The sequence below is a fragment of the Ornithodoros turicata genome, chromosome 8, assembly GCF_037126465.1.
Source record: "Ornithodoros turicata isolate Travis chromosome 8, ASM3712646v1, whole genome shotgun sequence".
NCBI lineage: Eukaryota > Metazoa > Arthropoda > Arachnida > Ixodida > Argasidae > Ornithodoros > Ornithodoros turicata.
Window position 1 is genome coordinate 9,604,905 of NC_088208.1, and position 27,292 is coordinate 9,632,196.

At 46.0% G+C, this 27,292-nt stretch overlaps 1 long non-coding RNA gene across 1 annotated transcript; it reads right to left on the bottom strand.

The window, feature by feature from the left end:
• Positions 1-3,263: 3,263 nt before the first annotated feature.
• Positions 3,264-20,400, bottom strand: LOC135365914 (uncharacterized). Its single transcript, XR_010414007.1, has 3 exons — positions 20,310-20,400; positions 3,731-3,887; positions 3,264-3,343 (listed from the first exon to the last, which is right to left on the bottom strand). It is a non-coding gene; the product is annotated as an uncharacterized LOC135365914 (long non-coding RNA).
• Positions 20,401-27,292: the final 6,892 nt, after the last annotated feature.

The following is a 27,292-nucleotide window of genomic DNA, read 5'->3' on the forward strand; positions in this document are numbered from 1 at the left end:
ACGCTGAAAAAACATTACCCATTCTATAATGACAGGCAATGCCGAGAGGAACGTCACACGTCATCACTTAATTTAAGCAGCTTTTACTTCGTGCGTTGCTAATATGAGAACCATTGTGCCATTAGAGACCACACTTTTTAAAATCAATAAAACCCCAGTGCTGGGTTAAAAAGGGAGAGAGGACGGTATAAGTAAAGACAAACGACGACTGCACTGAACTGTCAACCGAAGTTTTATTCCATCAAACCGAAAACGAACATGGTGAAGGATGTGAGCCACTATTTAAAAATGCTACAGTACTGGTTAAAAGTACAGAAAACAAGGAGCCTTGTTGTTCATGGAAGCCAAAGAAATCAAAATATTATGGACGCTACCCCAAGCAGCACAATGTACTGAAAGTCGAGTGCAGTAGGGGTGGACGGGTAGGCGGAAGACCTTGAACGAACTGGTGAAACTAAAGAACACTGATAAGACACATACCGTCCACCCCTATTGCACTCGACTTTCCGTACATTGTGCTGCTTGGGACTAAGCCTTCAATACATTTATCTAAGAAGATTGATAACTTCATATCAGGAATCAAGTTTCTTCTTACACACGTGGAAACAGCGCCACGAGAAGAGGAGGAAAGTAGGGTATAAAAGGTCCTGGTTGGATGGAATAAAACTTTGGTTGGCCGTTGAGGTTTGTCTTCACTTGTACCGCCATTTGTCCCTTTTTTTACAGAGCAATGGGGTTTTATTTATTTTAAAATGGCTTACAAACCTGCCCAGGTTTTAACTTTGTGCACCATTCGTAACCCCATGCGTGGGCAGCTGTTTTGCCGAGGTGCCCCCTTGTGGCCTTCCCTGCGGTTGAATTTCTCGCCAATATCGGACACCGTATACACAAACATGGACTTTGGCACAAGTGCGATTCACGTGGCCTCGTTGTTGTTGTTGCAGTCGTGGTTGGTGGATTTATTCTATATGCAGTAACGGAAAGAAACTGTTCGTGTACACTAAAGTAGGTCACGTAACCTCCAAATATGGCAGGGCGGGTTCGCCTACATTTCGTACGTTCTCAAGTTCGCGTTTGCTCCGCCTTCTCCTGAAATACGTGTGAGGCCGTTGAACGGCCAAAGGCGTTTTCGCAGCCACGTCGCAGCTTCGCAAGTTTAAGTCGACCCCGCCCATCACCATAGCAACAGGCGGGCCACGCTTTGTTCAGTTAGCTCAAAAGAGCCGTTCGCTTGCCATCTCGTCTGGCTATGGCGAAGCCGCATGGAGTGTACTTCACGACCGAAGCGTGCCAGCGTTGCCTCAACCGAACCGCGCGCAACGTTATAATAATAATAATAATAATAATAATAATAATAATAATTTTTATTAGTGCCCAAGAACGGCCGCTAAGGCCGTGGTAAGAGCGGAACCGAAGTTCTTCCAACCGCGTGCGACGGATTCTTTGCGCTCAGGTTTACAGATAGATAGATATATCGAGCTAAGCCTGGTGCTAATCAATCATTGTAGCCAACAGCGTGAAAACCACGAAGAAAAACGACACACACACCGAGCGCGCTGTCAACACCACCTAGATAGAAAAAAAGCCTGCTTACTCGTAGACGTGACGTAACAACTAAGAGTCACCCAATCAGAATCGTGTTTTCAACGGCCATAGCAAATAACAAACGGGCTTTCAGCGGCCGTAGCCATGGAGACTTGCCACCGTCACCGGATGAGCGTCCACTGTCGTCTGCGAATAGTGAACGTCAAATGGGGGAGGGGCGAACAAAATGTGTCAAATCAAGCCTGATGGCCTCCTTAATGGACATGCAAAATTTCATAATGATAGCTTAATTTCTTTCTGAGTTACTGTGCGTTTAGCAGCACGTGGTATAATCCCTACCATGCCCACTTAAAAAAGAGGATTGATTTGGCTCCAATTATGCTATCTCATATTTCCCGCCCAAAAAATAATTAAGCAGTTCACTAATGAATGTTAGGTAATTAGTCATCCGGTACTTACGTGCTCTGTACTACAGGATGTCCGCTCCGCCGCATAACTCATCTGTGAAAACTGCATCTAGGTTGCTCTTCAAGTTTTATTATAAAACTCTTGTAAAGGATAAAAAAACGCCCTCTATTCTAAATGCACTATTGAGCAAACTACGCTGTTGCGACACGCCTTCCTCAGCACAGCACCAAAGAGAAAGCAAGCTGGAACCAAGTACGCCAGCTGCAGTTTTGTCAACAGTTGTGCCATGTCGTTATGTGGAGAGGGACGCGCAACATTATACTTCGTGAATATCCGCGACGCCTTAGGGCACATGTCTTCGGCGTCATATGAAGCTTTGCCTTCGCCACCCAAAAGTGAGCGCCCTGTGAAATGAGGCGACAAAAGGGAACACAGGCGCGACACACAGTGACGTCGTCACATTATCGTGTTACACCTATAGTGGGTACCGTTTAAATCCATCTTGAATTTAAAAATATATTCCACATGCTATAATCTCTAGGTATTGTTCAGCAAAGAATAATCAATGTCCGTGTTCCCCAGTTTCAGCCCCCGAAACCACTGTTAGAGCAGCCCGCACTGTCGACAAAGTCGTTGGTGAGTTTACTTCGATATCTCCCTGTATAGCCTACTCCGACCTGATCGTGACATGCAGTATACAAACATTCAAATGTTGCATTCCAAGTATGTCGCGGCTTCGTGAGTTTTAACAAGTCGGGTGTTATTTTTGTGTGCTGTCGGGTGGATCTGCTGCCATTCGTGAAATACAAAACAAAAGCTGCTCAGCGAGAAAGTATAAAGCGAAAGCCTGAGAGAAGAGAGGTCTCGGATTGTTTGACATTGACACATATGGTTTCCAGTAGAGCACGCTAGCGCCAGATGTCGTCATGAAAGAGAGGCCTAAGGTAGCCCTCGGGAGCTCCCATACACGCAATATTCCAGGGAAAATAGCGGGCACCCACACCACGTGATCTACAGGAGCCACTCACAGTGCTCTCGCGCGACCCGCGCGGGAAAAAGCGTGGGTGAAGTGCGCATGCGCAGACCGACCTCCTTTCCTAACCTCTTCCTTCTTTCCTTCTGCCCCTCCCCCTTCTTCTTTCGGCGCGTGCTAAGTACCATGTTGGCCCAAAGTAGAGGAACGAAAAACGATGGCAGTTTATAGAGTAAATTTATTTGTCTGCATGAATTGTTTCGAAAAAGTCACAGTATACATGCATGCCCATGTTTTGTGACATGTTTCACTGGACCTTTAAGTGTTTCGACACGCAGTTCAAACTAATCGCAGTCCGCACATTCATGATGTACAGGTGAGCCAGGTGTGTCGTTGTCGCCGATGGCTGAGAAAGTACTACAAAAAAAGAAAAGAAAGACTTTATTGATGAAGCGTAACTCTGCACGATAATTACTGTGGTATTTATGCACTATTTAGATCACTAATATGATTGACATTTCTACGTAACATGATAAAAAATCACGTGAAAAAAATCTACTTCTCTGAACACGAAGGGGTCAATGCTATTGATCTCCCGGGGGAGATTTTGCCATAACTTCTGAGCGCCTTTATGAAATTTAATTCGCGAGAAATTGAATATTCCATTTTGAATCACAGGGAAAGATTACCGAGACGCGGATGGTTCTTTTGCATGCGATCGGTGAATATGCGTGCAAAGCAAGACTGGAATTTGATAAACGTAGACGATATAAAGTCAGTAAATTGCGCTTGTGGAAAGCGTACCGTATGCTTGGCCATGCAGTCGTGATGTTGCATCTTTTTGACATTAGCTGATATTGTAAACAGCATCAATAGTTGACGGCACATTCTTTCTTGCAGAGGGCCGCGAAGACAAAAACTATGTCCTCGCAGAAACGCATATCGTTGTGGACAGCTTCCTCTGTAAAGAGTTTGAAAATAATGAGACAGATATAATTTTGTACTTGGGAGCAGCTATCAACTCTGTAAGTGTGAACACCTCTCCTTCCTTCCTCCGGTGTTGACTAACTTGATAACGTTGACCAGGAGCGTAGACAGAAAAATATTTCAAGAGCGGTTGTATGGGAACTTTATATAGGGGAGGAGGATTTCGCTTTCGTTCCCCTTTTGCAAAAGCACTACCAAAGGTACTTGTTTCGCGAGGCGGGGGGCAAACTGTTGGTCATATTTTGTTGCAATGTGTCGTTGCCAGGGGGCAGCACTTGCCGTTTTAGTTTTGTGCTCGCGGATCTCGAGACATGCCATCTCGTTTTTCTATTTCTCGGCTCACTTTCGTTCTTGGCCTGTCTCATTAAACGAGCCTGATCCCCTCGACTCCGAGTCTGCGTCCCTGTTTGCTTCTACCGCCTTGCGGCTCCTGCACAACAGGTTATGGGCCCAGGACACCTAGGACTGTGACTCGACGACGACTGTCACTGACCAAGCGCATCTTTGCGGAGAAGCAAGTGAGACGTTGGGACCAGAAGAGCGGCGGAGAGACATGGCGCTCTCAGACGATAGCGCTCTCAGGATACCGAAACTGACTTCGGAAAACTACCACGCTTGGGCGATTAGAGCAAAAGCTGCGCTGGTGCAGAAGAGCTGTTGGGAGGCCGTGGACCCCGGCTACATAGACGCTGAGATGACTACTGACGAAAGGAGGACCAACAACAAGGCCCTCACATTCCTCTTTCTCGTGGTTGAGGACAGTTACTTGGACGATATCGGGGCCTGTACCTCCGCCAAAGCCGCATGGGATATTCTGCGGGAGATCCATACGAAGTATGGTCTACTACATATCCTGCAACTTCTACGGGACTTCGTCAACGTGAGGAAGAAGCGCGAAGAACCGATGAAGGAGTATTTGAGCAGGCTAATGGGTTTGCACAGAAAACTCTCCAGTGGAGGCTACGCATTTACGGACAAAGAAGTTGCCTTAGTGATGCTAATGGGTTTGCCAGAAGCTTACGAACCACTCATTCTCAAACTCGAGCAAGACGAAGCCACGCTCACAACTAAAGAGGTCAAGGCAAGGCTACTCGTCGAGGAAAAGAGAAAACAGAGGCGCGACGAAGAGCACGTTTCAGAGACGGACGAAGATGCGAAAGCTCTTGTGTCGAAAAGCAAGTTCAGACCCAGGTACGGAAAGACTAAGTACGACTCCAAGACTGAGAGACCTTCTGAGCATACGCCCGGAGGACGCCGCGATGAGGCAAAACGTCATGTGAGATGCTTCGCGTGTGGAAGATTTGGGCATATCGCCAGGGACTGTGAAGAAGGTGACCGTGATGACCGTAGAAACCAGTCTCAAGAAAATTTCAACGCATCACGGGCGAAGAAGGCATCCCACAGGGCGCTATCCGCGAAGAAATCAGGCATGAAGGAAAGTTATATCTGGTACTTAGACAGCGGAGCCACAGACCACATGACATCGGACAGGACGAAGCTCACAGGATTCCAGGAATACTCATCAGTAGTAGAAGCCGCCAACAAAGAGGCGATGGAAATTCTAGGCAAGGGCGAGGCGACCTTCAAGCTCCCAAAGGAATGTGGTGGAACAGTGGTCACACTGAAAGATGTGCTGTATGTACCGGATCTGGACGGTAACCTCCTATCCGTCGGAAGGATGGAAGAACGTGGATATAAGGTCATATTCAATCAGGGAAGCTGTGAGGTGAGAGACCAGAACAATGAACTCATTGCATCCGCATCGCGGAAGGGAAGGTTATACAGAGTAGAGGAAGAGAGGCCTGTGCTGAAGCTAGCCAAAACGGCGGACTACGCACTATGGCACCGTCGACTAGGACACCTTCACCAAGAAGCCGTGCAAGAACTTTGCGGAGAAGTTCTGCATAGAGACGAAATATGCTCCACGTGCGTGCAGGGAAAGCAGCGAAGAAAGAGCTTCATATCCAGTAGCGGTTCTTCGTCTCGTACTGGAGTACCTTTGGAGCTCATTCATTCGGACGTCGTGGGGAACATCACTCCAACGTCCAAAGGAGGGTCTAACTACTTCGTGACGTTTATCGACGATTTTTCGAGGTACGCAGTCGTATATCCGATGAAGAGCAAAAATGAGGTGTTGGAGAAGTTCGACGAGTACCGACGAATGGTAGAAAATCTCCACGGAACCACCATCAAAGTCCTTCGCAGTGACAACGGTGGAGAGTATACGGGGAAGCAATTCTGCCAATACCTGGTGAAACACGGCATTCGACGACAGCTCACCGTGCCTGGAACACCACAGCAGAACGGAGTGGCCGAAAGGTTTAATCAGACGATCTTGGACATGACTCGATGCCTGCTGATCGAATCAGGCCTCACCAAAACACTATGGGCGGACGCTGTTGTCACGGCAACATACCTACGCAACAAGTGTCCATCAAAGGCTGTAGGGGGTCTTGTGCCAGAAGTGTTGTGGCTGGGAAAGGAGGTCAACATCGATCACCTGAGGGTATTCGGATGTAAGGCCTGGAGCGCACAGAGTCGGCGACAGCAGAGAGCAAAGCTGGACCCAAGGGCAATTGAGTGCATTTTCCTCGGCTACCCGGAGGGCGTCAAGGGGTACAAGCTTTGGGACCGGAAACGCGACAAATTCTTTGTGAGCCGTGATGTTGTCTTCGACGAGAACTGTTTCCCGTACGGTGGTAGACCATGTGGAGAAGAATTTCCGGCACCAGACGACAATGAAAAGGCGCCCACCATGATCGATGGCACGGAGATCCTCAGCAATCTGCATGACGAATTGCAAGAGATTCCAGAGGTGACATTTGAAGCACAAGACGAGGGGGAGACGAATGAGGCAATAACTCCCGTGCTGCAACAAGACGAGCCGTCAACCTCAGGAGTACCAGGAGTACCCGAAGAGCGAGAACAACCCAATGATCTTCAGATGCCGAGGCGCTCCGAGAGACTAGCGTCGAAGCCACGCCCAAACTATTGTTGCGTTGTAAAGCGAAGCGACTCCATCCCCGATCCAACTACCGTTGAGGAAGCACTGTCTATGCCGGATAGTTCGGAGTGGCGGACGGCAATTGAGGAAGAGCTGGGCAATCTAAAACGCAATGGGACCTGGGAGGTTGTACCAAGACCAAGCGACAGACGAGTCGTAAAATGTAAATGGATATTTCGTAAGAAATATGACAAGAATGGCGACTTGGAGAGGCATAAGGCGCGACTTGTTGCCTGCGGCTATTCCCAAGTAGAAGGAGTAGACTTCAAAGAAACTTTTTCTCCGGTTGTAAAGTTGAAGTCTATCCGTTTTCTGCTGGCCCTAGCAGTCGAAAGGGAATGGGTCGTACACCAAGTCGACATAACTGCGGCCTACCTGAACGGGAACTTGGAAGAAACGATCTACATGGAGCAACCAGCCCTGTTCTACGAAGGGCGCAAGGAAGACGTATGCCTCCTAAAGAAGAGCCTATACGGTTTACGTCAGTCTGGCAGAGAATGGAACAGACGACTGGACAATTACTTAAAGGACATCGGAATGATCAGATCAAAAGCGGACCCTTGTGTCTACGTGAACATTACAAGAGACGTCATCATCGGAGTGTACGTGGACGATATACTAATCTTGGCGAAGGATGAGCAAACGGTAATTGACTTCAAACGAAGCCTGGCAACCGAGTTCCAAGTAAAGGACCTCGGTGAGGCGAACTACATTCTATCCATGAGGATACAGCGACGCACAGACGGAATGCTAACCCTAGATCAGAAGGCATACGCTGAAGAGATGGTGGACAACTGTGGATTGAAAGATGCTAAAGGTGCTTCGTCGCCCTTGGATGCTGGAATGCGATTCCAGAAGCCCATGAAGGAAGGGCGAGATAGCAACACAGTTACTCATAAGTACCGCCAAGCAGTAGGAGGATTGCTCTACCTGGCTGGAGGTACAAGACCTGACCTCGCATTCGCCGCCGCGTACATGAGCCAGTTCAACGAAAATCCCACAGAGGAACACTGGAATGGCTTGAAGCACGTTATGCGCTATGTTAAGCAAACCAAGGGATATGCCTTAACCTTCACGAAAACCGGCAGTCGCGTGAAATCTTTTTGCGATGCTGACTGGGCTGCTGACAGAGTTGACCGGCGATCCTTCAGCGGATATGTGTTCACGCTCGCTGGAGCAGCAATAACGTGGAGCAGCAAAAAGCAGAGATCAACTGCTTTATCGACGGTCGAAGCTGAATATATCGCCATGTGTCATGCAGCCAAAGAACTCCTGTGGCTCCAGCACTTCACGGAAGAACTGGGCGCCCGCGAGTGCGTCGAAGAGCCGCAGCCATTGCTCGTCGACAACCAGGGAGCTATTTCCGTTGCGACAAACCAAATACCATCAGAGCGGAACAAACATATTGAGCTCCGGCACTTTTTCCTGCGAGAAAAGATTGATGAAGGGAAGATACGCCTAGAGTATGTCAGCTCATCTGAGAATTGCGCGGACATCATGACAAAGGCTCTAACTGGCAAGAAAACTCATCATCATTGTGAATGTCTTGGCCTACATGAACTCTTGCGTGTGGGCTGAAGGTAGCGACGACTCATTGAGGGGGAGTGTTGGTCATATTTTGTTGCAATGTGTCGTTGCCAGGGGGCAGCACTTGCCGTTTTAGTTTTGTGCTCGCGGATCTCGAGACATGCCATCTCGTTTTTCTATTTCTCGGCTCACTTTCGTTCTTGGCCTGTCTCATTAAACGAGCCTGATCCCCTCGACTCCGAGTCTGCGTCCCTGTTTGCTTCTACCGCCTTGCGGCTCCTGCACAACACAAACTCCCTAAACCCCCCTCAGGCTACGCCCCTGTCCTTGACTCAATAAAACTGTTATAGTGTATATCCATATATATTATATATCCTCTTATAGTAGGGGAAATAAGAAGAAGACAAATAGCTTACAAGAAAACACAAACGGGAGTTTATTAACACTTAGGGACGGGGGTCGACGTTTCGGCAGTCACCGCTGGTCATTCCCCTTTCACTTGGTCACCAACCTATGTTTGCCATGACTAAAGCTCATGCGCTGCTCACCTTCCCTTGCACATAACCCTCTCCCATATATAAAGCTTGTTCTTGAAACCATACCCCAGTCACGTCGAAGGCAGCGCTGCCTGCCGAAACGTCAGCCCCCGTCCCCAAGTGCTAATAGTCCCCCTTTTTGTTTTCATGTAAGCTCTTTGTCTTCTTCTGATTTTTCCTACTTATTTCATTCTCGTGGTCAACCGCTCTCTTAACCTTCTAATCCTCTTATTGTATATCTATATATATATGTGTGTGTTTGCAGATCAATATCAGATATAAGACTGTGAAAACCCTGAATATCGAAATTGTCCTCGTCGGCTTCACATTCAACAAGGACGTACGTGCTTTACTCCACCTTTTCTCTGACCATAGCTCTGGCTTAGCATACGTGTTGGAGACGTGATACCTGCAGGACTGATATAAAGTCCATCAGCAGATATTGCCGACATAGCGTGGGCGCCGTTTCTCTGAACCCAATTACTCATTGGTCGCTCATCATTAATGGGGGTCGTGACACATGGTCGAATGCGTGTGCCGGATAGATGTAGAATGAGTGTATACATTCATGTGAGCATACGTTCCACGTTTTTGCGCAAAAATGAGGTAGCAGATCGGTGCACACACGGCGCTGCGAATATTGGAACTCATTCGGCGGTGACGTCATGGCAGAAGTTCTCGCGCACAGATGAGGTGACGTGCTTTCGATAACGAATATGACTTGCTGGTACGCTGGTACATCTGACGTCACGGCTCAAGGCCGAAGTTGTGTTCAAGGGCCCCGAATCGCGATTCATTAACGGCAGTTGATGAAAGCTAGGTCACCAGCACTGGGATCAACTGCAAATCCATCTGCTGCAATCTGATCTTTATCATATCTGATCCAAAAAATCGGTCTTTATCAACCGTTATTCATTAAAGGGGCACTGAAGTGCAGAATGTCTCATCGCGGGATTGAAAGATACCATTACCTTAACGCCAACAACACGGTTCGTGATTTTGCGCGAAAGTAACCGAAATTTAAGTTTCCCCTCTTACCCTTCAATTATAATTCATTTTTAAAATTTCATTTTAATCACTTCGTCCGCTTTTTATATTTTATTTCGATTTTTTTCTTTATGAGCAGCTTGCTGCCGCTATATGGCAGGCAGACCGCTCATTGTCAACGACACTCCGCTCCTTTTCGAGAAGGCCCACAGCGCAGAGCGGGCTCTCATTGGTTTCCTCGAGCGATTTGTCCAATCATCGTGGTAGATTGTTTCAGGAGACCGATCCGAGGCATCTTCCCATTGTCACGCTTCTTGAGAAGGAGAGAGAGAGGGAAAGAAATAAAGAACGACGGAACCGATAAACCCCGCTCGTTTCGCGTTGCTCTCAAGGTAACGTAATGATTCATTCCCTGGAGAGAAATTCTTGCAATGCGTTGCCCTTTTAATCGAAGAATGGAACTGGGAGCTCTGAGATTGAGTTGGATTCGTCCGTCTGGGTTTCACTTATCTCTGCCGCTACTACGTTCCGCGGCTCCTTAAGTACGACACGTAGCGAAATATTTTTCTGCCGAATGACATGCGTGGATGGTGTAATGGGGTGATTCCATCTCAACTCAGGCAAGGCGGTCCGGGCACCCGCAGTGGTTTTTACGGAAAAAAAATATCTTGTAGCCTGACTTAGAGTGATAATGTAACAAGTTTTTTTTTCTTCTCTAGTTGCCGTAGTTGGCTAGGAAAAAAATCCGGAAGAATATCGCCGGTCCGGCGCACTTTCAAGCGTAGCGTTTTCGGCGTTCCATACTTTCCAACGAACGCGTTCACACATTTGAATTTTTTCCCCCAACTGTCAACTATGTTGACTTGTAACTTGTTGGTTTAATTCCTGCGAGAAGTGTGCTGCTTTGCAGCTAAAATATGCGAAGTTGGCGGCGACGGCGAAAATCGCTCATATTCTTGCGCCTATTGCGGCACTTCTGTGCATGCTGGTGAAACGAGAAACGTATTGCCATATAGCGGGGACTGAGCTCTAGAATTCAGTATCAAATTTAAGGGCCTAGGTATGACTTCTGTCAGGCATGGAGGCGCCTACCACACGTAACGTTTGAAAAAAATGCGGTTTTTGAGCGCCCATATCTCAAAAAACCCACCTCGAATATTCTTCAAAGTTTGTAGGCCCACGATCCTGCATATGATATGCGAGCCCACAGAAAACAGAAGGTTTTTTCGTTGCACCATGAAAGTTATGGCGTGCCAAATTTTCAGCGTCAGACTCTGCTGCGTGTGATGGCCATGCAAGCGCTCTGAGAATTCCATGCGTCAGTATTCGCACTTTTCTCGTCAGAGCCGCTCGTGCTGTCCTCTGTGCATACTTGAGCTTACAAAGAGTCGAATGTTTCTCTTCAGGACGTCGAAATAAGCACGACTGTTACACAAGGGTACAATAAAGAAATGTAGATTGAGCATATGTGTCCATGTTTGCGCCGCCCGTGCATGAAAATTCGATCGTGACATCCAGCGCTCTAGACCAGGCCAGCAAAGTTGACTCATTGTTTATTTACAGCATTAGATTGATTACATTATTACATTATTTACATTGATACATTATTTACTTTCTGCCTTCTATACATTAGTGATGATAGGTACTGCAGCGTCTGAAAGCCTTATAGTAAAGTAAGCTTCACCTATTTCGGTCGATCAGGTATTGAAACTCAGGCAGTCCTCGACATCTGGATAACCATTTGTCCACTTGCGTTCATTTTTTTCGTCCACAAGTGACAAGACTGGATTCCTGTTGCTGGGCGAAGACTGGCCCGCTCGCTTTTCTTTCTTGCGCTGAACGCTTCGAGCTTCGTATTTTCCAGGACCAAAAGCTTCGTTTTCTCAATTTTAGCAGTCAAGGCAACGGCCATTGTCGCGGCACAACTTAGTATATCAGTTGATGCCGACCGGAGGTTATGCATGGATGGAGGTGTTTTAAAAGGCCGCCAACACCACCAGTCGAAACAGTGGTGAAATACAGATTTAGCAAACAGGATGAGTACTGGTCACGTGTAGAGGAACCACTCAATCTCCCAATGACTCGGAAGTACCTTGAGCTTGGTATCTAAAGCCGGATGCGGCTGCAGTGCCAAGATTCCTGTTTAGCTTTTTTCCGTGTCCAACTAGCCTTGGCACGGACTCTCTTAAAAGCAATGAGGTTTTGTGAAGTTGGGTATCTGCGGAAAATTCCCCAAAAGCGGTTTTGTTCCTTCCTTGTCCTTTCACAATCGCCTGTCCACCACAGCTTGGGGCGCTTAAGAACACGTGTAGACGTTTGCGGTATAGCCCTGCTGGCAGCCTCTATAATTGTGGCAGTAAGAGTTTTGTTGGCTTCTTCAATACTCAATCCACGAAAGGAACACCCAGACAGTACTGCTTTCTTTTCAAACGAGTTCCAGTCCGTCAAACGCAGTTTCCAGCGGGATGAGCGCGTAGTTAAAGTATCTGTCTTGGGTTCTGAGTGAGTGAGTGAGTGACTGGTTGAGGTTTTTCTGGTGCATGAGCGACTAGGGCTATTACCCCTTCGGTTCTGCTGGACTGCCCAGTCAAAACAATCGAAAGGTGGCGCTAATCTTGTTACTCTCCGCGCTGTTCATTAGCAGCGGTTTCTGACAGCACAAAGTACTCGCCGACGAACACAGATATATGTGTCTATGCTTGCATGTTACCTGAGGAGCCTATCCTAAAATAAGCTACAGGTACAATATACTGCTGTCACGAGAAAATTGCGCATAATGACCCGTCGAATTCTCACAGCGCTTCCATGGCCATCACACGCAGCAGAGTCTGACGCTGAAGCTTTGCCGCGCTATAACTTCTATTGTACAAGAAAAAAAAAAAACTTCTATTTTCGGTGGACTCATATATCATATGCGGGACCGTGGGCCTACACAGTTTGAAGAATATTCGGAGCGGGTTTTTTGAGATATGGGCGCACAAAAAACGCATTTTTTCAAATGTTACGTGTGGTACGCTCCTCCATGCCTGACAGAAGTCTGACCTAGGCCCTTAAATCTGACGCCAATATGTAGAGCTCAGTCTCCCCAATACGGCAATACTTTTCTCGTTCCACCAGCGAGCACAGAAGTGCTGCAATGGGCGCAAGAATATGAGCGATTTTCGTCGTTGCCGCCAAATTCGCATATTTTTAGCTGCGAAACAGCGCATTTCTTGCAGCAATTAAACCAACAAGTTGCAAGTCAACATAATTGACAGTGCGGGGAAAAAAATTCAAAGGTGTGAATGCGTTCGTTGGAAAGGTATTGAACGCTGAATACGCTACGCTTGAAAGCACGCCGGACCGGCCATATTCTTCCGGATTTTTTTTTTCTCGGTAATTACGGCTACTAGAGAAAACATACTTGCTGTTACATTAGGAAGGGAGTTGCCTCAGGACAGAAGCCGCCGATATTTCGAACAGAGACTGTTCTTCTTCTGTTCTTCTTCAGAAGAAGAACAGTCTCTGTTCGAAATATCGGCGGCTTCTGTCCTGAGGCAACTCCCTTCCTACATCTCTACCGGTTCGCTGGATTCCTACCCATTGCTGTTACATTATCACTCTAAGTCAGGCTACAACATATATTTTTTTCATAAATGTCACTGAGGGTGCCCGGACCGCTTTGCCTGAGTTGAAATGGAATCACCCAATGGACCTATCACAACCCTTCTATACGCGTAACATGAAAAACAGCACGACTAGTAAGTTCCCAGGCAGCACGGCGCGACGACCCAACGTCGGTGCGCCGCGGCGGCCGACCCGACCGGGTCGGCTCCCGACCATGGTCCGGCATACGGTTTGCAACACGGGGATGTTAATGGTCCGTTAGCGGCACCCTGTATCGTACCCCAACGATTTCCCGAGGTGCAGCCAATGCACACTTACGGGTACCTCCTACCCCCCAAGCAAGAGTCAATTTGCGCGATTTTTAAGAACAAAATCAATATGTCATTGTAGAAAACTCTTTATTGCATCATAGTCACAAGATACATGGGTTCTTCACTTCACCAGCAAAGAAAAAAAAAGAGTGTTACATTGAAAGTATCTAACCACCAGTCCCGCATATGTACTATTTACTTCACAAATATTCACTTAACACAGGTTATACGGAACAGAGATAGAAGTTGGAACTCGTTGCCGGTTAAGTTAAACTGTTGAAAGATGGAAGTCACTGAAAAGGTTAGCCAGAACATAATTGTTGGCCGGTTCCACGTTAGCTCAGACAGGGAGGTCCCATGGACCTCCCTGTCTTTTATATATATATATAGACGCTCATCGCAGATGATGATCAACATTGGTAAAAATAATCATTCGAATACTTTCCGTGCAAAAAATCGAGAAATCCAGCCCTGAATTCGATTGTTGCAATCTTGCCGTGTTTGCATGTGTATACATCCTGAGTTTTAAAAGATATCGTAGTGCAACTTTTTTGTACTTTAGTATACCTACCCGTCAGCACCCCGAGTGCAAATTTAGGCGCACAGGTGCAACACTGTATCGTGTAAAAAGCGGCGAACATGCAGTTTTGTTCAAACGTCGACACTTCTTGCTCTGGCTGTAGATATCTCCGACACGTTCGTACGCAGTGGGGCCGCGTTTTAACGCGCTAATCAGCAGTATACGCCTTTGGAGAAGAAGATTTTGCGTTAGATGAAGTCCCTAACATCGGGCCATATCCTGGCAAAATATATACGAAATCAAGTGGGACCTTTTTGAGAAATACACGCGCAAAATTCATGTTTATTTCGAAATATGCCTAAACATTTGCCTATTTCAGCAAATGCCGCTATGAAGTATATCCAGGATAGATATATCAGATGAAAGAGCATTAAAAGCTGAGTGAGCTGATACCAAGTATTTCGAACAGGGACATCGATAGCCAGATATATCAGGCGTCGAAATTAGGACAAAAGTGCGCGAGAGGGCAGGTTCGCCATTTTTTATAGCACACAGCGTTGCACCTGCGCGCTAAAATGCGCTGGCTCTCTGACAGCTGGCCTGTAGGCATAATAAAGCAGCATCAAAAAATTTCACAACAATATCTCTTAACACTCGGGAGGTATACGCGTGCAAATACGGCAAAACTGGAACATCCGAATTCAGGGCCGGATTTTCTCGATTTTTTTTTGCACGAAAGCTATTCGGCAAAAATGTGGATCATAATATACGATGAGCTTATAAATATAAAAAATACTCAAGACCCAGGAGGTCGAAGGGACCTCCCTGCCTGAACTGACGTGAAACCGGCCCGTAACTAAATTTCAAACGCAGTTACACGTAATAAAACGTAATGAAAATTGACGTGATGTTCCTAAGCTACTTTAGAAATGTGACAGGTTCCCTTCAAGTTATTTCTACTTAATATATATACTTTTCAGCCCCTGACCTGTCTATATGGTTAATTCAGACCTTGCTGTCAGAATGGGCGATTCAAGACGTTTCAAAATAGTTTTGATATACAAAAATGATATCAATATCTGCTACGACAAAACAAGCCTACATTTACAGCCTTCTTTAGGGAGGGATTTGATGATTTTGATCTCGTCATAAGGCACATGAAAAAGGAGCACAAAGCAAGTTTATATGCTCTGCGAGTTGTCCCCTACATTCATATCCTAGAACCGTGCCAAGTTTTAATCCTGCTACTCAATGCCCTCTATCATTATCAATACACTGCTTATCGTTAAGATGCGCGATACCTGAGCTTCCTAATGCTCGGCTAAAACATAATTTGTAACATTCACCGTGCAACAACGGGAGTTACTCACGCCGTGCACGTGCCCTCTTTCATCTCAAGTCATGGGGGGAGGACTCAGCCTGCGATGTTTGTAGACCAGATTCGAACAAAAGGAACTTTGAACTTTCTTCAAGTTACTTTGACGAACTTAACCCCCCACCCCCCCACCCCCGAAGCAAAAGAAAAAGAGAAAGGAACAAGCTCCCCAAGCAGTTACTGGAGCTCAAAAGCAAAGAGCTATGCAAAAAGTTACTGAAAATAGCTAAGCCGAGTAGCCTAGTTACAATATCGAGTTACTCGTACCGAGTTACGCCCAACAACATAGAACACAGGAACAACTTGAGAATCCGTACTACATGTGTCGTGATCGTTCTATACCTTCTTTAAGAAAATAGAAGAAATGTTTGCGCACCTTTGCTAATACGAGGGCAACATACACACAATTTGGGAACCACAATCTAAGAAAAAAGGTGTGAGAAGGTAGTAACTTCCTTAGTTACCTCCTAAGCCAACATAGCGTCTGATAAGGGGTGTAAAAAGGTGGTAAAAGAAATTATCATCCATCCAAATTACAACAAAAAGGTGTACGCCCCCCTCGCTCACCGAATCAGAAGCGGTAACCCTATTATTCGTGTCAGAGAGTGAGGTAGCAGGTAGAACTTTGCAACATTTTAGGCACAACATATGCGACAACTATTACCTCCTAAAAGGTCTAATTGCTCCACCTTTTTTTCTGAGAGTGCAGTATGGCACACGTAGTGTCACTCGTACCCTTGTCTTTAGATTAATGTATCAAGAAGATGCCTTTTCTTATGTCTTTCTCGCTACGAAGGCCTCTTATTATGGATACCTGAAGTCCTTTTAAAAGAAAAACAACACATCATACCACATTGTATTCCTTTCAAGCAAGCATCACAACGCGATAGGTTCATAGTGTTGTAACCGAAGTGGGGGGGGGGTTCTGAAAGTGAAAGATCGCTTGAGGTCAGGGTTACACTGAGAAAAGTACACCACACCACACACACAAGTGTGCACCACAAGATGCACACGTTATTGAATACAGACCAAATAGCTAAACTTACAGTTTTCAGCATGACATGACAATATCCGCTAGAAAAATCTTGATCATCATCACTGGCTCTGAGGCAGAGATCTGGTGGTGGGCACTTCGGTGATACCTTCATCAAGGCATTCATTCTGACATTCTGAATGAAAGATCAGGATAGCTTTCATTCACTCACAGTTTCAAACAAATTGACATATCACATATCACATCACGCAAGCGGATTAAAGCGGAATAATTTATTCGCTTCGGAGGTTCCTTTTTTTTTCTTTTCTTTTTATTTAGAATGACTACAAAAACGAACCTTAAGCTGAAGTCCTCCAGCATTCCAGTTTTGTACGCACGCAGGAGATGGAGAGCACAGCTGCAGCACGCAGTCGTCCTGAGAAATGATTATATTTCGTTTGATGTCAAATACACTATACATACGATTCCGCACCTTACTGAACCATATTTTCACCAAAACGGAGTTCATTATACTAAAAGCAACGCATCAACCACAATAAATCGCTGAAATCGAAACTATGCGATGCTGCGCTGCTAAGTTTCCAGAGAAGCCTTCTAGAACGGTGTCACTCATGTTGAAAAACATCTATGAGTAACGTTTATCAATGCGAGGAATACCACAAAAAGAAATAGCACTTACCACTCGATGAATCGCTTAAAAATGTTGGAATTCCTCGAAAGTTTCGGGAGCACGGCCGGATACATTCGCTTCTCGCAGCGAGAGCGACGGGGACTCCGAGAGTGCAAACACGGCTGGATGATCGGGGAACATCATTGGCCAGATTCGAAACTGTCGGTTACGTGATTGGATCACTCGGCGCCTGACAGTCTGGGAAGAGAAATCCGTTGCTGCACCCCGGTCATGTGACTGATTATCGTGAAGTGATCAGATCAGCATCGGGGAGCGATCCTATATTTTGGTCACATGAACAAGGTCAGTCCAGACCGGGAAATGGTCAGAGCGGCATCGGGGAGCGATCCTATATTATTGTTTACATGACCAAAAGGAGACCAGAGCGGGAAATGATCAGGGCACCGTCGGGGGACTACCTTATCTTCTCTTATGTTCTACCTCCTCAGTTCCCACACTCTTGGGAACCAGTCGGGCACTATCGCCCGTTCAGGAGCCGAAGCCCCCATTGCGTTCCCATTCTTTTCCCGAGGGTTTGTGCTGCCTGGGTTGGAAGTTGTTTTTGTGAGAACTTAGAAAGAAAAGGAAACGGTTGAGAAATTTTTGTGGTTTTGTTTCCAGTTAGTCGCTTTCAGTGAGTGAGAATGGTGTGCCATTAACTCGCCGTAAAGCAACTGACAATGTAAGAAACTTGGAAGGGTCATGGGTTACTCTTTTCTAGGTGATGATGATAATTAGGGGTTTCATGGCGCAACGACAACGAGGATCATAATGCGCCAAGACTCTTACTCTTTTCTAGGATGAGGATGAACGGCGCTTCGTGAAGTTTTACCCTGTGGAAGATGCACCGAGAGACGAGTACGCCGATATGCAGGGCACGCTTGGGGCATTCAGGAATTTTTACAAGACGAACCACAAAGAAATATTTTATAAAGTGGATCTGCTCTCCTTACTCACAGGGTACGTTGTAGACTTTCATGATCATCGCAGTCCTCGCTGGAGCAATATACATGTTTATCCGCAATATTTAGCTGTGTTACGTTCACTAACTAGACTGCGTGAAAAAAAAATGAAAAAAAGCTTTACATGTTTATTTCTTCTTCCAGGCGAGACATGTGCACTACCGAAGGAAACATGGTATCTCGCAACGTTCATGGTAAGTCTACATTAAAATGGATTGATTTCGCTATCGAAGTATTAAAGTTCTCTAGGCCACTCCCCAACATAGGTAATGTATGCAAGGCATGGGAGATCTGATGGGATGTCCCAATAGTGAAGCCAGAAAAACATTTCGTGAGGGAAACTTTACATAGGGGGAATGAATATCATCCATGTTCTTGCTCTTTCAAACGCACTACCAAAGGTACAATTTCGGAGGTGTTTCGACCCCGGATACCCGTTCTCCGGCTACGCGACTACGGTATCCACAAAGACACACCTGAAGGCATGAGAGAAATATCACAAACGGTAAACTTGCCACGGATATTCATTCTTTTCACGTCCAGTGACGGACAGACAGCAGCCCGACCAAGAACGGTGGCAACTTGGTGGAAGCACACGAGATTTCAACTCCGCTTTCGCACATATGCAACTAATGCCTTTAACGGGGGAAATTCCCAGAGAAGCTGAAAATTGCCAGAGTTGCTCCTGTTTTTAAGAAGGGCGACCAAAATCTACTTTCAAACAACGGGCCAATATCGATCTTGCCATATTTCTCAAAAATCTTGGAGAAAGTTATCTACAGACAGTTGAGTAAGTATTGAAGAAATATCAGATTATTTCTTCTAAGCGGTATGGTTTTAGACATAATAAATCTACGAAGCTTGCACTCATCACACAAAAATATATTATACTAACCCTATCGAAAATGTTTCGTGGGGTTACCCTATGGCTCTAGGGTCCTAAGGTATTACGGGACATCTGGGGTAAGCCTAAGGCCTGTGATTACCTCTGAGGTAACACTAAGGTACAGTTGCAGGAAAGCACACAGCCACGAAAAATAGCAGCAACAAATATGATATGAGATAGTACTTATCTAGCTTGTTACCGTTCTGTAGAAATTGTGTTGCCACATTACAAACATATCCGTAAAGCACTATTCACTTTAGTAATCATGTCGCCATTACACGGCTATTCCATTTGAAAAAAGATTTGTATAAATCTTTGTATAAAAGATGCATGAGATATTATATTGTTTAGCAATATTGCCAAGTTGTAACTAGGACAGCGCAAGACACGTCTTCATTTTCCATTTCCCCCTTTTTTGTCAGTGTATGCAATACAAGGTATATATTTGTATAGCCTCCATTCGGTTGCCCCTTTTCACGTACTTGACTGAACCAATTTGCTGCTGTCTGTATGGGAGTCGAGGCTTTCTTTAAGCTGTATAGCTTTTACCTTCGACTTCGTCCATCTGGATGATGGAAACAAGGAAAGAATTTTTTTTTTAAATAAGGGAAGGGTACAAGTTGGTCAGACACGCCGTTTTGCGTGAGGAACGTTAAATATGGTGTGCCGTGTATTCAGATTCTGGTGCACATTACAGGACCCTCAGGTGGGCAAAACTGATCCACAAACCCGAACACTGTACTGTGCTCATGATCCCAGTTGTCTCGCGACGTAAATCCCCTAATTACCATTATGATTATTACAACAGACAGCAGCAACTGATCCATGATGGTGAGGTATCTCACAGCACGAATTGCGCTACCTTATATCACTACATAAGAGACAATACCTAGGCGCACGTGAAAATACAGAGGCCCGTTCTTGTGCGAAGCAGCAACGCTTTAGTCCCTAGTGCAAGAAAACCTTCAGCTTGAGGACTCGTAAACAACAAACACACACACACGAACAGATCGTCTACCTCAAGGTTTTCTTGCGCTATGAATCTTCAGCAACTAGCCGCTATCCTCTCAGTTACCTCAGCTTCAGTCACTATAGAGTCACTACATAAGCTTCGCAGCGACACTAAGTTCCACGCACGAGCAGGAGAGGCAGGCGAGGCCATTTTGTTTTCCGCGCCACGCTTGGGTCACATAAAGACGGTCACGATCAATTGTGCACGCTCAGAAGTGTGGCTGCTACTGCGGGCAGCTCACCGAGGCAGACATCTTTACAGCCTTTATCTCCCCTTGACCTCCTTCGGGACGGTCTCGTAGACAACACATAGATAATGCCACACGACAATCACTCACGCTTCTCTGAACCCCAGCCTTCAATGCGAGCATTCTCATGGTAGCTGCCCCTCCTCCTTAACTGAGGATGACGCTGGTGTTGAACAGAAACAAAATGACTTCCCTGTTATCCTGTTGAGCTCAGTGTCGTTACTTTGAACCGAGCTTTGTGTAATGGCTCTAAGTTCGTACACAGAAAGGCTAACATTTCTATAGCAGTCGCTGGTTTATTGTCGCTGTGTATGCAAATAAACTATACGGTAATACAGGGTGTTCAAAATTATGCTTTCACAAGCGCTACGCAAACACAGCGATGACAGGAAACCGGATGATAACTTTACGCTACTTGTGTAAGGAACACGTGCTGCTAATTATGTAGCACCTGTTTCTTACTCAAGGAACAGAAATATAGCACCAGTTTTCTTTTTGTTCGCCTATTTATAAAGTGCTAGTGAAAGATCAATTTTGAATACCCTGTATAAGACAACCGTGTAGCGAGACCAGGTGAAAGCTGCAGCGGGTGGAATCAGAGCCTTAAGAGGAAGGTGCATTTTTCAGCCCTACAAGCCTCTTTATCTTTTCGAAAGGCGGTTCTCACAGGGAAACCTACCGACACAGTAATGACTTATGTGTATCTTCACCTTGAGTTCATAATCCCATCATCCTAAGTTAAAAATAATCAGCTACGCTCGCGTTCAAGCGTGAGTTATCACATATTTTCTTCGCAGGTATGGCTTTTGTAGCGGGTGCATGTGAAAATTCACGAACGTCTGTCGTGGAAGACAAGGCCTGGTCTTTCAAAGTTGTGCGCGGTATGGCGCACGAGTTGGCACACAGGTAAGTAGTATAGAAGGAAGTCGTGTTGCACTTACGGCAGTTACGAGGGCGAGTATCATAACTTGTTTAACTTGTGTAGAGAGCGCTGTAAAATGAACCTGAAGAACCTGCGACGCTTTTTCACCCATGCACAACACACCAACTGTATGTTTTATTGAACGCGGTGAAAAGGAAAAAGGTTTACTAAGTGTACTGTTGCACATCGTTTTACTTGTTGCGCGAACTTCATGGCAAGCTTTAGCCAGACTCATTATCGACTTTCTGAAGCGCTGCGCAACCAAGGCACAGATTTGCACAGCAGCTATAAGCAATTGCTTGCCACGGGCACTCCATCGCTGCTCTCCGCAGACGGTGTACCGCGGGCCCGTGGTACAGCAGCCCACGTTCGTGTCATCTCATAGTACTCACAAGGATAATACTTGCCAATATACAGGGCATTTTTTACCTGTATTGTGTATATGGATTATATTATTCTGTATTGGATTATACAGGGTGTCCCACCGAAAAAGGGCCAGGGGCTAAAGAAAAAACAGAGTGCTCTACACAAATGGAACCAACTGTACATGCTTGGCAGTTGTGTGGTCTATCCAAAAATATTTCTTCATCGCCCCTTGTCAATTAATTAGTGGTAATTAACTTTTTAATTATCCGTTTTAGCTCTGAGATGTCAATGAGGAAGTTGTCGTACATGTCGAAAAAGACGCAACTGAAGTGGTTCGAGGTTGCTATGGCTTGTGGTTTCGTTTTTTTCCAGGTTTAAAAATTGATTTCAGAAGCCGCGCGCACCACAGAGCGCTCCCCGTAACTCGGGGCCCACGCGCCACGATTGCAGTGCACTCTGATAGGTGTGCAGTGAAACACGTGAAATATCTTCCTCTTGTGTGACGTGACCCAAGGATGGTCTCAATGTCAATGTACGCCGGAAGGCGCTCGAATCGTCGCGCGCGGGTGGCGGATTGTTGGCAGCGATCTGCGGTCCGCCCGGCATCTGCAACCGAATTTTAAACCCAGGAAAAAACGAAACCACAAGCCATAACGACCTCGAACCACTTCAGTTGCGTCTTTTTCGACATGTACTACAACTTCCTCATTGACATCTGAGAGCTAAAACCGATAATTAAAAAGTTAGAAAATTAGTTACCGCTAATTAATTGACAAGGGGTAATGAAAAAATATTTTTGGATAGACTACACGACTGCCACGCACGTACAGTTGGTTCCATTTGTGTAGCGCACTCCGTTTTTTCTTTAGCCCCTGGCCCTTTTTCGGTGGGACACCCTGTATATTGGTTTGTGCATATAAAAAGCTATGAGAGCAACATAGATGTCGTTTCTACAGTTTCGTAATACAGACGGACGGACATCCTCTCAAAGAGGGTAAGTCACTACAGGTTGACTAATATGGACCCAAAATTTATTAACTGAATATTTAATTGGAGAATTTTGGCCAAAATCGAGATACCAGAATGGAGGACAATCCTGGTTGAAAGCCACTCTGTATTTCAAATATCGTGAAACGAGCGCATCCCGTGAGATATCCATCTCCAAATTACGTTGCGCAAATGAGCCGAAACCAAAACCGTGCGCCTCAGGAGCAGATGGCCATAGCCGACGGTGATTTATCTCAGCCGCAGAACGGTTGATCCGACCCAGCAGAGCTTCACCTACCCCAATAATCTCCATCGTTCCGAAGCACGTGGCACGCTGACTTGGATTGAGCGCTGTCCTCCCTGCGTGCCAGTCGACGCAGTTTCGGTTTCATATATCGTATGGTTCGAAACCCTGTCTCATTCGTCCAGCTGTCCACCAGAAGCCATCGTCCTACTCGGCCTGCACTGTAATATACAACAACAACAACTACTTTATTTTGTGATCATGATTCAGGAGTTTCGTAGCCGGGGACGATACTCTACCACATTGCTGGTGGTAATGTGGTGAAAGGCATCACAGTCTCCTCACAGGCAGGACCGAGCTCCTACGTTGTCCAAAAGGTCAGAAGTGCTTCAAGGGAGAGCGTCGGCGAGCTGAATTTGCCATGGACAAAACAATTTTGACAAACTGACAGTGTAATATATCTGCGCGATCAACTTTACAAGGACAGTCGGGAAAAGCAGCCACGGACAGCTGACACGATCCTCGCATGAGGTTGGGAAGTCCCTATACTTCGTTTCTTCGTTCTTTTCTTCTCAAGGCACGCGCCGCTTATACCTGGTTGAGTCACGTGCCCGGGGACCACGTTACATCAGACGTTCCTTCGATCTCAGAACATTCTTTTCAGGAGTGGAGGATTTTGTTTTTTTTATGCGCGCGCGAAATAGAGAATTCACGCGCGCTGTGCCATCTGCACTCGTCTTTCTTTCGCAGGAGTTCATTTTATTCGTTGCAGAAGACGTCGCACCGAAAAAAAAAAAGAAAAGGCAGTAGCTGGGTGCTCCTTCCACAGTCGGACGGCTTTCAACAAGGATTGTCTTCCATTCTACTATCTCACTATTCTCAGAATTCTCTTAACTAGATAGTGAAATAATGAATGTGAGGTAATTAGCCATGTTTGTAGTTACGCAGTCTCTTTTGGCCAACATCACCTGCCCCTGTGACACATACCACTTCCTTATACATGCGAGTACGTCACACAAATCCCTATTGCCTTTGATGGTTCGAATGTCCATGCGACACGCCCTTATTGGACAATTGACTAGCGGAACGCCCGTGTTCCGCAGCATTCGCTTGCTGATGTTGGCTCGGAGGTCTTCCTGAAAAATGGAAGCCACTGGGTTCGAATTCTAGCACCGGTTGTGATGTCTGTAGTTTTCCCTAGCTTTTCCGGGACACTTAACGCAGGGGTGTCGGCAGAGATACCCCTGAAGACGCATGTAAGCTCCCACTATTTCCAACCACTGCGTGATGTCCTCTCTCTCATCTATTCACTTTGATACACCGCCCGTAGATGAAACAATGGATCTCGCCGCGTGTAGTTATTCACTTAATTATTATTTAATTTTTACTATAACTTTCGTTGGTTTATGTTGATTGCAATTAGCTGTAACTACGATCATGTATTGCGTTTGCTTACAGTACCGAATTAATTTACTATAAGGACTGCAGTTACATATTTATGAAATGCATAGCGAAAGCTTGAAAATAACGCCACAACGATCGGTCAATAGGTTGGTTTTATCCGTCTCAAGGGCTACATGACATGCGCAGAAATCTTCCTGTATTAGCAGCACAGAAAAAATAAATTGGGATCGGGACTGCACAGCATTGTCATGGCACCTAAATAATTGCGTTGCTCTTTGAAGTAGTGGAGTCGACCGCGCTTAATTTTCCTCCTCAGAGATATTTCCTCCTATTTTGCTTCATTTTAGCCTCGGTTGCGTCCACGATGGCGAGCCACCTTTCGAGCAGATCGGAGGCCATCCGGGTGCCAAAAAATGTCACTGGGATTTAGGCTACTTGATGAGCTACGTCACTAAGGACAACAACCAGTTCAAATTCTCCCCCTGCTGTGCTGAGCAGATGCGCTTCGTTTCGCAGTAAGTAATTAACGAAACAAAAATACATTTATAGTTGATGATGTTGGTGGAAATTTTGTATGGGGGAGGGCAGCTGATGCAATCTGCTAACCGCGATCCCATATACGTACATGGCACACACATACACATGCGTGAGATGATGAGGTGGGCTAACCACTGCAGTCGTATGAAGGCACATGGAACTGGAGCTTCCATCGCAAATCGAACAAGCCGGAACATTTGATGTCTCGAATGAAGGGGGAAAATGTATCTTGGAGCCGTTGGTGAGTTAGGAGAAATTAAACGCTTTAGGCCTTCTCTTCGCTACGCGGTTCGGGAAATAGGAGAGGAGGAAAAATATGGCAAAATTGACGCGAAGCTTTCGCGCTATTTCACCAACAGCGATCTGTCGGATCCACCTGAGACATTGCGATTGCGTCTGCGCAGAAGAAAGTATCCGTACGTCTGTGCATCACCGTGGATGGGTGGATGAATAGTCGCTTTTCTGGATTGCAGCGACATGGATAGCGGTGAAGTTAGGGAAGCGCCATGGGATGCTGCTCTTTTCGCCGCCAACACTATTCGCGGATTGTTTTGTGACATGCATTGCTTATCTTTCATTTCAACTTTACTATCATTGTTTTCACGAATGGAATTCGGAAAGTTCTGCACCTATTTATTTATTTTAAAGTTAACAGGTACTACTTGAATGGGACACAGCAAACAACTGCCTGTTTACAGGGAGCGTGTTGCGTGTAGCAGAAATAATGTGGCATGCTTTTTCAGTCAGTCCATGACGCATACTAACCCCCTGCCCGCCCCCCACTCCTTCCTGTTGTCCTCTTTCCATATGTCTACATCTGTACATCGCTCATAGTCACAGCTGCAGCTACTCTATCTCTCAGCAGACTTAACCGACATTACAACGTGAGACCATGGCGCCCTCTGTGAGGCGCGGGCGGAAGCGAGTGCTTCAGACACTCTTCCGCCGACTCCAGAATCTCCCCCTTTATACCTCTTTTTTACAGCTGTCGCTGTAAAGAAAGCTCCCTCTCGGAAGACGATGTCGACGCGCGCGGGCTTGAGCGTCCTCTGCAAGGCTATAATGATTTCTTGCTCTGATTTTAGACCAACTAGGGCACAAAAGGCTCCTGCGGTGGCAGTGCTGTGTCGGTTTTCTTTTTTTTTTATCTGCCAAAATTTATTAAAGCTGGCTCAGAGCGCCAAGAAGCACCATATTCACTGCACATTTCCGGACGATGTACAGAACGGATAGATTGAGCTTGAAGCCATTTAATTTCTCATTCATGGGGCTATCGAATGATATATAATTTGTTGTTCTACTCTATCAGGAACGTAAGCGATGCATCTTTAAGTAGCACCATATCTCTGAAAAAAGACGAAATTCGGAAGCCTTTATCTAAAAAACCCCACCAAAATCTTTCCTCGAAAATTTGATATATCGTGGAGAGACCCTTAGACTACATACGGAAGAAGCATTAAAATTCGGACTTTGCCGGTAGGCGCAGTGGGAATTTTTTTGCCGGCCAGGTACGCGGAGCGCAATCAAGAGGTGGCACCGTGTCCTTCGTGTGGCAAAATCCAGTTTTCGAAACAGACTTTCAACTGCTGTCTTCAGATGAATGCTAATTGCTATAATCTGAAGCAGTTCGTAGCGTTTGCGTTCAGAACAGTGTTATAATCGCTTAGTGTAGTTTGTCGAGCAACCAGATGTGCTCGCACTTTTCATCGGACGTGACGTAGGTGCGATGCCACGGACGACACAGTGCAGTAATGCAAATGTCTTCACACGCGTTCTATAAAGGACACTCAGTGGTCTGCTATAGCTGAGGATGATGCGAAACTTTGGGCAAAGCTCTCTCGCGGGAGTTAATGCGACTAAGACCTCTCCGCGGTCGCAGAATGTCGAACCGAAGATCGTGAATATTGGTCAGCGGCTCCAGTCCAGCTGTTTCGGAAAGGTTCACAAAAGGCAACAGAAATTAACATTGAATGTGTGCGTAAGACACTACACAACGACACTTTCCTCTGTGCGATTTCCGCCGTCTGGGGTCATGGAACCGTAGGAAACGATATGTACTGAAGAATGCTGGAAGTCATTGCGTCCCTCCTGACATAATGTGTACAGTATATATACTCCTATATGATCACCGTGAAGAAACATACATCTTAGAAACATGCAAAAGTGTTCTGTTCTACACGGGCTCCCAGCACTTGCAATGCATATGTGACGTCCTGTGAAAAATGCGTGCACACCTGGTTGTTACACAATGTACATTCAGCGATTATAAAACTGTTATGAAC